The sequence below is a fragment of the Rhynchophorus ferrugineus genome, unplaced genomic scaffold (assembly GCF_030347505.1).
Source record: "Rhynchophorus ferrugineus isolate W39M unplaced genomic scaffold, kcgeb_rfMv2 rfM4, whole genome shotgun sequence".
Lineage (NCBI taxonomy): Eukaryota > Metazoa > Arthropoda > Insecta > Coleoptera > Curculionidae > Rhynchophorus > Rhynchophorus ferrugineus.
Window position 1 is genome coordinate 254,473 of NW_027472583.1, and position 15,232 is coordinate 269,704.

Here is a 15,232-nt window from a genome sequence, read left to right on the forward strand (position 1 = left end):
ATATTCACTAGGTCTTTGTTTGTAATAAATGGGCTAAATTAGATAAAAATAAATATTAATCTACCAAGGCAAAACTTTGCCTACACTTTTTAATAAAAAACTATGCACAAAATGCCAATTTACATATGACATAGAAATACATTGGCAACCATACATACCTGTCAATACGGCTCCCAACTCAAGCATGTATTTATTCGCCGTAAGCTCATACCAAGCGAGCCAGCTCTAGCTTTTATGTTATACAGAAAATCATTATTTTCGAATTTTCTTCTATAGTTTTATAAATATAGCGTCACTTTAAATATAGAAATCCAAGAAATGTAATTTCATACGAAAAGTGAGGCTGCTATGATTTAACTATTAACAATTTTTTAAAAATTATTTAGCCTTATAACAAAATTATTGGGTTTTTGTTAATTATTCCAGTATTATTCGAAATGTGAAAAAACACAATTAAGTTCAAAAAATATTAATATTGTAAATAGTAAAATAGACATTCTCTGTAATAACAATATTTAAATTCCCACAGGCGTCTTTTATCTTAATAATATAAATTTTAAGACCATTATTTTGAATTTTAAAATTTTTCATAATTTTTAAATTTGGAAAGCACAAAACTGAGAAAACCAAGAAAAAAATTAGTTTAAAGGTATATTGCAGTCTGGAATCCACAAAAATACCATTTCTTTCATATTTTCAAAATATAACCCTTTACGATAAAACCATTAAGAGGATTTTTAACGAAAGTTTAACGCGTCTTTCTCGAAATTACTTTCTTGGAGACAGTTAGAACTCACAAACTGCCAGAATGACCACCTTATCATCACATTAATCATCCCTCATCACAAACATAGAGAAGTGAAATAAACACTGGAAAAATAATTTAAGAACTTAAGTAAATAATTTATTACTTTGTCCAAAAATAGTCATATATCGATTTTTCTATAATATATTCTAGGTGAAAATATGGGGTAATTTATATGAAATGAACATGACGTAAATAATGAAATTTAAGATGAGTAACTACATCTTGGTAGGTGATATGAATGAAATATGATAAAGATGTTAAACGATATTACCACGAAATTTAAATTGATGAAACACATGACCTAGGGGTGTTAGCGACCGAAAAAATATCGTCCCTTTAAAATTAACCAAAAAATTCAAATATTTAATATTAAGTACCATTTAAAAAAATTTATTAAAAATTATATTTAATTAATTTCGCAAAAAATATCGTAAAATATCGATTAAAAAAATGATATATCGATAGCTTTTTCAGAAAATATTGATATATTTTCTGCATCCCTAGCATGACCAATAGAATAAATAATTTGTATTTGGTATTGTATTTAGAACTAACAACTGCTACCTTCTTGGAATAACTAAAAACTAGTTGGTTATCGTAATTGAAGTTATCCACAGAATTTGATTATTCAATAATTCAGATTAAAAAAAAAGAAAGAAATCATATTAATAAAATATCACCCAAACCGATAAACAAAACCAAGATTTTAAAGATATAATTGCACAATATATACATAATAGTGCAGCTGCACCAGTAACCATTAACGATTAATAAATAAAATCAATCAATTTAATTATATCCGTAACAGAACGATTTGTAAATGTAACGATTTTTTTTGTACTGCACTCGAATATTTATCACTGTGATTCTTAATTTGATTTTGATGATTTTTAAGGTCGGCTTAGCCAACTGTGGCCTAGCAGGAAAAAGTTCTGCTCATTTATCACGATCATTTGTAGTAATTTACGAAATTGGTTGTCGATATAGAAAGATATGGTGATTATATTAACTGAACAATACTGGTGATCGTATTTCTGATTCAAAATTGATTAGAAAGTCCACTAAAGCATTCATTAAAAATAGATAATATAGATAAGTACTATTCAAGAATTTTTGGGATTACTATTACTGTTAAATATAACATTAATTTCAACAATCTTAACAATATAATACTACATATTCTGCTTTTTTATCTGGAGCTATATTGCATGAGATGAGATTAAGGAATATTGCCATATGTGAACTTGTGTTGTCTCGTTATTTTTTGTTATTATCAATTTAATGAAACCTACTTTACCTATATGTATTTTAGAGTAAAACAAATGAAAAATCAACTTTGAAGTACATAAAACTTTATAGTTCTTAAGATACAAAGATACGTGACGTAAACCAAAACCTACTAATTTCTACACCTAGTATATCATATAATCAAATAGTTCTTTAAAAATGCTTACATTACCATCAGGTTAAGTATAAAATCCTTTATAATTCCTGTAGTTTTAATGAACTTAATATATATATTGGGTTGAAAGTAGCGAAAATATAAGTATTAGATTGGTATTGTATAGCGATTTCGTTTGAGTTAGAATAGAACCCTCGGAATCGTTCTTTTTAAAATCACATCCTAACTTTAATACGTTTTAAAGAAAACAAAAAAAAACCTAAATTACTTCTTCGCCAATTACATAATTTTTTATTTGAATGTGATAAATAGATATAAGTGCAAAAATAAATTTTATAGCGCCGAAAGCACATTTATAACATATTATGACTGTTGGGAACAGTTTGCAACATTACACATCTCTTTTGATGTTAGAGATTATTAAATACCTTCAATGTCAATTATGTCGCGTTTGACCTGAACATAAAAAAAATAATTAACAGTTTTATCTCGGCTGAAAGCGAAAAGGTGAAAGTAAACATAAAAATGATATAAATAATATCTACGACAGTTCAATTATTTGGCTATTCTGCGAATATAAAAAGTGAAATTGATGGCTTATATTTTTTTTAACAATTATTTTTTATTTCATTATAGATATATGACTATTGGATTTTATGTAATACTTTATGCAGTAGCAACTTATGTAAACATACAGTATCATTTTATATATTTTTAAATGCTGTTTAAATATTTACAGTTCAAGAAATATTCACCAAAAGCCTACTAATATTCATGTTAATGAACTTAAAATTTTTACTGTTGTATATTCGAATAGTTTAGGCAAATATCAAAGTAATTGTAACCTTGGTATCAACTAACAGAATAATTTATTGAAATAAATACATGACCGTAATGTCTGGTAAATACGGCGCTAAACCAGGATTTCCCATTTAAATTTTGCTATATGTGAACAGCAGTTGTCACGTCGTGTTTTTATGCCAGTTATCTTATTGTTTTTAACAATTTATTTTTTAAACCAATATATAATATGCAATAAGTATATTTGAAACTAACGTTTTTTAAAGATATCTATATAGCTTCAAAACATACAACCATTGCATCAAAACAGTCTTGAAGAAGTCACCATTTAGGGTATGCGATTGGAGATAATGATGTCTACATAAAATTAGACGTAATTTTTCAGTACACAAAGTTTGTCAAAACAGGATGTAAACAAATATTACATATATATTCAATTTTTTTTCACTATAGAGACATATTTCAACCCATAGATATCTTGAATATACAATTCTACCTTCTGTGTATTTTTAGTTATTTACGATATAATATCTCCCTGTTGTGATTTGAAGATAGACAGAGAGTTTATTAAACCTTAATATGAGTACCACTAATAAAAAATGTATTTATTCTCGTAATAATTATACGTGAGCTTTTAAGTTAAAAACTGTAAAAAAAACTACATCATCACGTTTTAAAAATTTTAATTGTAAACGAAAAAGCATACTAAAAATAGATCTATGATCATATTTTCTTGAAGATAAGTGATATGTTAATAATTTAAGTTTATTTAAGGGTTACTAATTGATTACCGAAAGTTCAAGGGCGCGATGATCACCAGGGAACCATTGAAATCATTGTGTGTTAAATCAAATAACATAATAAATATATTTCTTCAAAAAACAAACAAAAAACATTTTCGTCCGACAATACCAAACACATCACCAGTTAAGAAATGTAATATTGATTAATTCAAAACATCATATCGTGCGATCTGTTACAATAATCTTCAAATATGAAGTAATCAAGAGATGAGACCAAGCAATAATTCAAACACTCAGTTGAATTAAACAAATAATTCGACAAGGCAGCGATATCCGTAACAGTCTGCAGTATATAAATTAACATTTTGAGGATACCATTTTTAAAAATTAAGTTACAAATGTATATAAGTAAAAAGTATACGGTAATTTTTTTTTCACAAAAATGACAATAAAATGTCATTCATGAGCCGCCACTGGTCAGTAGTTTAATTGAATTTTTAAGTCATTTCAGTGGACCGATGACCTAACTGCCCTCATATAATGTATTGATATTAGCTTCTTACATTACCTATTATATTCCTCCGAACTCTACATGTGATGCGTTTTAATCCACTTTTACATTTCAAGTGTACGTTGAGAACCTGCACCAACCCATGTTAATTGATTACAAAATGTTTCCATTATGTTGGCGCAGCAGAAGTCTCTGTACCGGTACGATTGCATTGACGTGTGATAGCGTGATTTAATTCACACGCAAAATAAAATTGAGTAATCCCGACCGTGAGAAAAGGAAATCTTGAAGATACCACCTAATATATTTTTATAAACGGATAAATACGCAACTATTTAAAATATTGATTTTTTTTGGAATACATTTATTTAGTTGTTTTATGTAACATAGTACCGTAGGTATTTTGACATATGCATGAAATATAATATTGAGGAAAAAGCAATTTCGGAATTTCTTAAATAGCTTTAAATGTATTACGATGAAATATAGCCCGTTTAACATACATCCGTCCCATACAACATCCCAGATATAAATATAATACTACTCATTGATTGAATAACATTTTCCTGATTTGTTTGAAGTATATTGGATATAAAAATATACGAATTCATATTCGATTTTTTTGTGCCGAATAACTTTATATTTGTTTGGGCATCTAAGTAATCAGTTTTGTCTGTTTTTACAATTTGAAGTAAGTAATTTCTCTTTATGTTAATGCCAATCAAATAAATCATTACCGTCGCTCATAAACACGTAAGAGATGTATTTATAAACCAACTAATTAGTTTATATAATTAGCTGTAATAAATAGGAAATAAAGACCGGTATAGCTGACTAACTTTTTGTGCGTATGAAGAATCATCTGGTACTTTGTACTAAGTTTTAAAAAAGTATTTAAGATTTTTGACATTACTCCGACTATAATATTATACTTACAAATATATACGATGCAAAACGCCATTGGAATGAGTAAATTAAAAAGAATAGAAAAGAACTGGAATTAAAGTACAACAAGAAGTATTGGTTATTTGGAAAAAAATTTAAATTATCCAAACATAATAAGATGCTGCTACACAAACAAATACTGAGACCTATAAGTGCCTGGAATTCAGTTAGGGGGGATGTTCTGCGAGAAGTAATATCAAAGTAATACAAGTATTTCAGAATAAAGTCCTGTGAAATGTTGTGGGTACATCCAGATACTATAAGAATAAATACTAACACCCGAGACCTTCAAATACCAACTCTCATATCGGAAATTAATAGATTTAACACTACATAAGGAAAGACTCCATTCTCATGTTAACACCGAACTGTTGTAACTTTTAGGTAACCCTCAATCCGTGTGATCTTGTGTAATTATGTAGTGAAACGTACTAAATGGTACTGAGAAGTGATACTAACTTCTATTTTATTAAAGTTTAAGTAATTACTAATGAACCTTCTAGATAAGTACTTAGTTTTAAGTCACTGTAGAGACAAATTGTAAATTAGCGGATAATAATAGTAACAGTATATCAAAAAGTTTTTAAAAATATATATAAGCAAATTAATTAATAAGCTTCTTTTTGTTAAATTGCATTTATTAGTATATCAAATATGGAAGCTGCTTTTTACACAAAATTTAGTCAAATTTGTAAAACACCAAAGAAGTAAACACTTTAATTCAAATAATAATCAATAGTTTACTCCCACAGAATATTTACCTTCATTTATAAATATTCAGAACCAGTAATAGAATTTTTTACATATGTCATACATTTTCTGTAATACTTTGTGCACTTTATAAATAATACTACACAACCTTACTTAACAAAGTTCTTTCATATTCTATAATTGGAAACGCAAACAAAAAACAACTAAGATGGCTACCACGTAATAAAATCAATAAATAGTATAAAATGTGACTAATATTAGCTAACGTAGAATAATGTTAAATTGAAAACACTAACATATTTACCAAGCACTATTATGTTGAAGTATAGTAAATCCTGTTTCGAGTTATTACGTAATTACATTTCACACTCTAAATGACTGTAATATCCGGCAACCAAATTGATATTAAGCCAAAACGTTAGATGAATTGAAAAAGCTTTAAATTAAATAAGGTTAACGCACATATTTCCAAAAAGGAAATTATTCTAACCTTTACAAAATTAATCATATTCATAAGCAAGGTCAGTTTTTTATAATAATTAACGTATTATATATCAAAAATATATAGTTTTTTGTTAATATACATTTCGAATGTTTTATTTCGATACTATAAATATACCTATAAATTAAACTTCTTCAAAACACAGCTATGGAACTCACATATAAATTAATTTCATATATAAACTTATAAACAAAAAATTCCGCAAAATACACACGAGCGCATCGAAATTATTTAAAACTTTTAAATCCAACGTAAAATGGAAACTGTGGGAACAGCTCATCAATACTTAGCAGCCCAAGTTTTTTACTTTCTGAATGTTAGAATAAAATCCATAATGCTCTGTGAACGATCCTGATATATTAAATAATAATTACAACATAAAAATATTTCAACAAAGGCATTACTATTTAAATGAATGTCCATTTCCTATATCAGTTATTTTTTATGTTAATTAGATAGGAAATATTCGTGTTATAGCAAAAACATCAGCGATAACATCTGCATTTTTTATTTTCCAGTTCATGGACCTTAGTATCCTCTTATTTTTTGCGGTGCAGATTAATAACACAACAATTCATGGAGAATGATACAAACGAAAGTAAAAAGCGACACATTTTTACGCTGATAGGGACACTCTCTTTTGTCATTACAGTTGAAAGATGCGATGGTAAAAGTTTACATCGTGTTTTTTTGGTAAGGAAAGCGGTACGACAACATCTGATTGGCTACTAATTAATAAGTGAACATTAGACGTCAGTGGGCGTGTTTTTTAACGGTAACAATTTTTCCACTCATCTTGAAACTTTCTCAATGTATCATTTAAATCACTTACCACTTAAATTTTAAGCTATTAACAATGATATTGTAAGTAATTTTAATACATAATAGAAATTACCTCGATATTTTTAAAATTTTATTTTTGGGAAGCAAAAATAGCAAAAACTAAGTGCACAATAAAAATGCACTATGAATTGGTGTTATATTACATAAAACATCACTAATATAACTTTCCTACTCTGATTTATCCTGTGATATTAATCATAATATAATATCACAGGATAAATCAGAGTAGGAAACAAAAAATTGCTTTGTTGAAAATAGACATATACTTAAGAGCGTGGAGGAAGATGTATCATAAATAAATAATAAATATCATTCATGTTGTTCTTTTTTTAATATAATAACAAATTTCGCTAGTGCCAATATGCCTAAAGTTAATATCAGTAAATAAAATGAATACTTTTAATGAAGAATAAATTATTCTTAATAATAATTGAGACAATCAGGCTTGGTTGAATATGTTTTCGTGAGAAAGATATTTCCAGTTTGCTGATGATTTAAATGATGAAATATTGTGTACTAAATATTCAACATCGTTAGTCAGATCCGTTTTTAATTGCTCCTTTATGTTTCTACAATTTCTTTGAGTCTCTTCAACAGTAGCCCAATTCGAATATAAGATTTATGTATTAAAAATGAACATTACATCCGAAAAATACATATGATACCGTTCATATTCAATATATCATATGAAGCAATACAAAGTAGGCAAATTAAAATAATAAGTCATCGACCATGAAAAATGTTGTCATTAGAATTTAGTGTCAACAAACAAAATTACGTTCTGAATAAATACGGGGACCCATAAATATTAAAAATAACTCTATTCATATTCGAGCGGAGTATGTCAGAAGAGAAAGGGCTCGGAAAGGATAATTAATTAACTAATATTAACATATATTTTCGAATATTTTCAAGAACATCCAAGAAAAAGCAGTGTAACAAATTGTTAACGATAGTATGACATAAGCATAGCGTTAAATGGTATTTTTTTATATTACAACAAAGCAACGTCAATATAAACTTAATTAATAACATTTAGTATATTGATCAAGATACAGCTACTGATAAAAATCTAGATAATTATCGCATATAGTAATATAGTTACTAAATAATTCAAGAAGTGTTAAACATCAAATCGACTGCTCCATTAAAAAAGTATTGATTTTACTACTAATGTTTTGGGAAAAATCTAATTCTGGTTTTGTGTGTAAATGTTTTAGTTACAGTATTTTTAACACAAGAATACTGGTGTACTAAATCAGAAGTAGCAATTTAAAAGTGAAATATAGTTCTTTTATGAATGCTCCAAATAATAACAGACTTGAATATCATTAATCTTCAATCTGAACCTTCAACTACTTTTAATATCTTGAATATGATTACCAAGCATCACTTCTAACCACTTGCAACTTGTCTCAATCTATACCTTGAAATATTTTTATATATTTATACGAAAAATCATGGGCTTGAAATAAAATTAATTTTCCGAAAATAAACAATATTTACATTTAAATAAAAACTCCCTATAAAACGATAAAATATTTTAAGTCCAACATTTCATATAAACGTAATTATTAATGGCAATATGGCACAAAAATTCTTCACCGAAGCTTCTTTCGTCGAGAGAGCCTTGCGAAGCGCGATGATCATAAATATTCAGGACCGTCGAATTGCAGGATCGTTACACTTGACCTACCTAAAGCAGTGCGTCGTACGACACCTTATATTGACATTTTTTCGTAATTTAATTGTAACGATAAAAAGGTTAAGACATCTACCGTAAAAAATCCACTGTTTCGTAAGAAACGGCGATTTTGAAGTGCCCATTATTTTAGTATTTTTGATTATCTCGATTTTTCTTTAGATAACGATGATTATAAATATAAAGAAGTACCTTGATTTAAATACAAAAATATATTCGGTTTTTAAATAACTAAAATATAAATGAATCTATGGCTATATAATAAGTGTATAGACGGGATCACAAATAGAGGAATTAAAAATGAAAACTCGAAAATAATTTCGTTTTCTAATATTTATTCTCGAAACTTTAACTTTTTATTACCTATTAACATCTTCGCGGCACTAATTTAATTGAATTGCTCAACTAATTATACAAAGTAAGAAAATTACACAAGAAAAATTGGAAAGCTTCATTATATTGAATTGTTTTAATATATGCACATTTATTAGTATATGTAGTCTCTCCACCACAATATCACTTTCTTTCCAACGAAATTACCTGGCCCTTATTTTTGCCATGATATTTTCAGCCGATCTATCAACCTCCCATTTTTCTTCCTCTTTCCTCCTACAACCAATCCTATGGAACGATATTCTAGAGCTGAAGCTTCATCTATAACTATATCCTATTGGCATCGATTTATCTCCCTATATATTTTTTATCTCCCTCTATCACATCAAACTTCCACAACACCACCTCTATATTTTATAAAATTCAACACAACCATCCTGGCCAGACTTTAATCTTGGATATTCTTTTTATAATAACAACATTGTTTGTTTCATAACAACATTCAAACACCCCTTTCCGATGTTTCGCCTTGTAAATTTGCTTTCATCTACTGTAAGGGTTAAACCAATCAAAACATACAATGAAATATTTTATACTTTTATTAATTTGTTTTATATGATATAATCTAATGTTCTATTAATGTTTATGATTTAATGATTAGAGTTTATTTAAATTAAACCTACTCGTTAACGTCTGCTTCGAATCACGGTCCACAGCATTAAGTCTACCAACTGGCGAGTGATCAACTTAGAGATCATCCCAGAAGGCATACGGCCTTACACATACTTGTTACCAACGTTCCTGTGATTATTTTCCTTGTCAGATTTTGCATTATTATCATATAAATACTCACAATTACTCACAGATCTTATCAGTCACCAAACAGAACAAAAATGCTGCAGCCGCAGAAGTTACAAAAATTGGATAATGCACCTAAAAATAAAACGGCCATAGAAAACTGTATTCTAATTAGAACATATATTAAATGGATTTAAATCTGGCCTAATTTGTTCAACTCATAAGAAAGATATTCACGTAGTAAATGATGAATTAGTAATCAAAGTATAATGTGACGAGAATAGTAAGAATGTGTATATATTTAGCTCATTAGCAGTTTAACCTACTAAGATTAGTTAGGTTAATAAACTGTGAGTGTCCATCGTTTGACCATTTCTACCACTCTATGATGTAACTTTCGAACGAATATATTTCAATTTTAAATATATCGGATTTTTATTATTAGGTGAGAATTACAAATAATAGGACAAAATTAAATTAATATTACTAAAGGAAATGAAAATATGTTTATAAACAGAATTTTTATAAACAGAAGCAGGTTGTTTCAAGTTGATTAAATTTACTTTCGTAACACCAAAACATTACTTAGACAAAAAAAAATATAAGTTCGATTAATTCTAATACTTATTCAACGATTAGTATAGTTTCGTAGGTGATGTAAGGTAAATCTTGTAATAGGTATAGTTAGTTTAACCAATCAAAAGCTGAAAACAGCTCTTAATAAAAATTCCTGAAATTTTTACTCCCTAAAAGACAAAAAACTAGCGTAGGCTCGTCAAAAATTGTATGGTATTTATGGTGATAGGTGATTAGTTTACTAATTCTGACCAATCACAGAACTAATTCTCAACTTCGCCCAGGTAGTGGATCGTTAAGGACCGACTAAATCCTTTAAAATATCAAGATAAATCAACATTTTTTATATCGCTATAGAACGATGCATCGATTATAAAGCACTTTTATATAAAACTGGACATCAGCTCGATAGCTCGATACTTGGGTTCCACATGAATTAACAATGAGACATTTCTATGTTGAATGATTTGGTGTTTCATATATTATATATATGTATGAATTATTGGTCGAAAAAGCCTTTAAGAAAAACACTCATCACAGAAGAATACTTTCCTTAAAATGTCGAAAGAATATGGAGCACAAATGAAAATAATGTTTTGTTATCATTTAAATAAGCTCTCGTTAGGTTCTTAATGGATATAAATGTAATTATAAAGCTATTTAGCTATAAACTTATAATAGCTAATATGGCAAATAAATTCAAAACTCTACTTGCACAGTCACCTTGTTTTTTTTTATACGTAAGCAATGTGAGTGAAAAGGATGGAAACTATTTCATCAGAATTTAACAGAAATGGAAAAATGAGGTGTGATTATTGTTAGTCGCTTGTTGACACCGAACATTTCATTTCATATTTACATTTTAGTAATGTAACCTTATTACAAATAACAACAAAAAATATGTTTTATTTTTTGTATATAAAAAACCGTTACCAAATATGATTTAAATATCCAAAAATTTGAGAAAAATGTTTTTATGAACATATTTTTGTTTGCCTGTGATATTTCTAATATTGCAACCTGCATACGTAACGAAATATTTATCATAAATATTACCTTATCTAAAAAATTAATTAATGATTTACGTATTGCAGATGCCAGATAAGACAAATTTTCTATTTCACAAGAAAAAAGATAAGACAAATTCGGACAAAAAGCCAAAACGGATTTGAAATCACTTATTAATTATCTTAGGCTACAGCTTATTAGAAATTGACAACTGGTTTGATAGCACTAAAACCGTACTGCTTTCCAATTATTATATGGTCATATGTAAAGTACACACAGAACACAAATGCATAATTAAGTTTAATTAGAGTATTAAGTCAAATTTACCTAAATCTTCGGTTTCCGGTTTATTGAAATATGTTACTTAATTAAACTGATTAAAAATTTAATAACAAAAAAGGGGGTTTCAGTCTGTGGCAACATGTGGCGAAGATATTAATTTGGCGATATCTGTTTAATTTACAACTACCTTGGCAAATTACACAATTGAAGAACACATTCAAGCGACTAATTTTATTATCAAAATACCTGTAATCATTTCATGCTCTGTCTCTATTATTTGGCAAAAGCAGTCACTCTTTCAAGTACTCCGTCTACAGTAAAATCTACAATAATAATCTCCAAAACAGCCAAGAACATCGCCGCTGTCCATCAAAACGTGCAGCTGAACAGGTGGTTAATTTTCCACCGTACACGTCACTTTTCACAATTTCAACTAAGCGAATTTTTCTTTCGGGGCTTCACTATAAATAAAATTTACAAAGTTCAGCTAACCCTAGAGCTCAGAACTCTATATTCTAGTTTAAAAATTTGAAAAAATGTTAGTCCTTTAGAAATATGCCCTTAAGAGTATTTTTCAAAGCTTATATTATTATTTTGTATTTCATTATTTTTGGAGATAATAGATAGCTGTTTTAATGACACGGCATCCAAAAATGAAACTTTAAACGCGTTTCTCCCAATACTACTTTTTTCGAGACGGTTAACATAATATATCAAATTCTACTAAACCGACGGACATGAAATTTGGAGACAGCCTTCTCTAGACATTATTCTATCGTATAAGAGTAAAACAAAAATTGATTAATAAAAATTATAACTATCTTTTAAAGATTCGGAAAATGGTAAAAATACTTCTCGCTTTTTCGAGCAACCGTAGTTTGGCGAAAAAATTACCTTCCAAATAAAAAATGAATTTTGTTAACTCAGATGACTATTTCGGAAACCAAATCGTGTTGTTCTTACATCTTCATATTAAAAATAACTTTTTTCGTGTTCGAAGGCGCCAAAGGAGAACCATATACTGAGCATGTTCGTGAAGCTTTTCACGAATGGGATGCCTGATTCTAGGTGTGTGTGCACGTTCCTCACAAACCATGGGGTATTGAGAAACACGTAGTGCAAGTTGTCTCTCAGAGACGTACCTGTACCATACCTGTGATCCATAGAAGCAGACTGGATGGACTAGCATTTTATACAGAGTCGCTTTCTGAGACATTGGGAGATTTTCTGCAAAGCAGTGGAAAGAGTAGGCTGTACACATCATTGTCCTTGCAAATAACGTGCTGTATTCGAGCTGGCTATTGGAACCTACGGTCGAATTGGAGACTGAGGTATGATAGAGCCAAGACATGGTACCTGTTTCGATTTGGAGGCGATATGCATAGAACTCCTTACGGTGGAACAGAATAGCCTGAGTTTTGCTCAGATTAATCTGCAACCGCCAGAATTTGTACCACGCAATCGCCTTGTTAAGTTTGACTACCACGGATGGCCTCGGAACTGTAATTGGTGGTGAAGAAAACTGTGTCATCTACATAAAATACTCTGTGTGAATGTCTGTGGAGTAGGAAATCAGCCATGTAAAGTTTAAACAGGGCTAGGAGCGCCTTACGGGACTCCTGTGGAGATAATATTCTAGAGAGGAAACTACATCGCCAACCTTTACTTGATAGAATATATCTTCCAAATATGACTCAATGAGAGAAATTAGGTCATTCGGTAGACCTAGTTGGTTTGATTTAAAGACTAGATCATTGTGCCATACTTGATCGAAAGCTTTGGATACATGACTTAGAAAGATGACGCCAGCTTTGCGACCTTTTAATAAATAATAATATATTCACAAAGGGTTATTTTAAATTTTGAATTATTTTACAGCGACTCTTACCTGTAATGTGGCATGGTAACTGAATCAATCGTACTAAATAAATGGAGTAATATATGGTTGACATTGCTCCATTGCCTTAGTTCCCTGGAAATACTCTTTTATATTGCATTAATACTCAAAAACTCAAAACAAGTCAGTTTTCAATTACAAACAACAATTACAATTTCAAATAACTGACTCATTCACCATAATATCGATAAAATCAATAAAATTATTTACAAAAACTTAATTAACAAATTAAATAACAATTTATATTTTTGGTATTACTGAGTACTTCTCAGATTATCCATCACATTCAAAGAAAATATGTTATATATTTTCAAAAATGTTCTAAAATCTGTACGCCTCTGAAACACATCGTAAGATATTATATATAAGTTATACGCTATATCTAAAAAAATTAAATATAATTATAGAGCATAAGGAAAGTAACTATATAAAAATGTTTTATTAATTGTTTATAATTATTCATAGTAATTATGTAATAATGATGATAGTATGAAATAGAGCTGTATCAGATTTTATTACCTTATGTCATCACATAAGTTATGAAGTAATTTCTGCTATATATAACAGCATTAAACAATTATTTTTGTATCTAAGAACCTTAAATTTCAAAACATGTATAATATTGTTATTTTATCAATAAGATAATATTCTTTTAGCGGAGATTAATTTTTAGTTGGAAAATTAGTATTTAGTAAACTTCTCTATGAATTACGATGTGATAGAATAAAGATATATTATTGCAAAACTGTTTAATAGTTTTTTGAAAAAATATTGAAATATCTACTTCATTATATAGTGTCTATTTTACGACACTGTTATTTTTTATTGCGTTATTTACTTTGCTATTAATGACTGCAACAAAAAATTTAAAAACTATTAACGATTGTTGCAAAATTATTTTTTCTCTCAATAAGATAGAACACAAAGAAAAATCATCGTTTTATATAATAAAAAAAATGCATGTTGTGTTTGATAATATTTAATTTTTTTTATAATGTTACGTTAAAGCATAAGGTTGAAATACATATAGTACGAAATTTTAACGTACTATTTATATTAAACTAGTTTTCAATTTTTTTCTGAATATATATTTAACTTTTTGATATATTGCAAATCAATCCGAAAAATTTAATTTTAAATCTCTTAAGTACACATTAAGTTTATCTGTAACCAATCAACAAACCTTACAAAGAAACTTTCTAGGTTAGTTATGTGCTCGATTAACGAATATGTGATTTTTTCCACAAACTAAGAAATTCATGTAGAATGAGTAAACAGATATCACTTACATTTACATTTGAAATATCTGAAGGAAAAAGAAAACGTTAATTGTGTGAAATACATTATTTATTTATATTTTTTATTCTGGT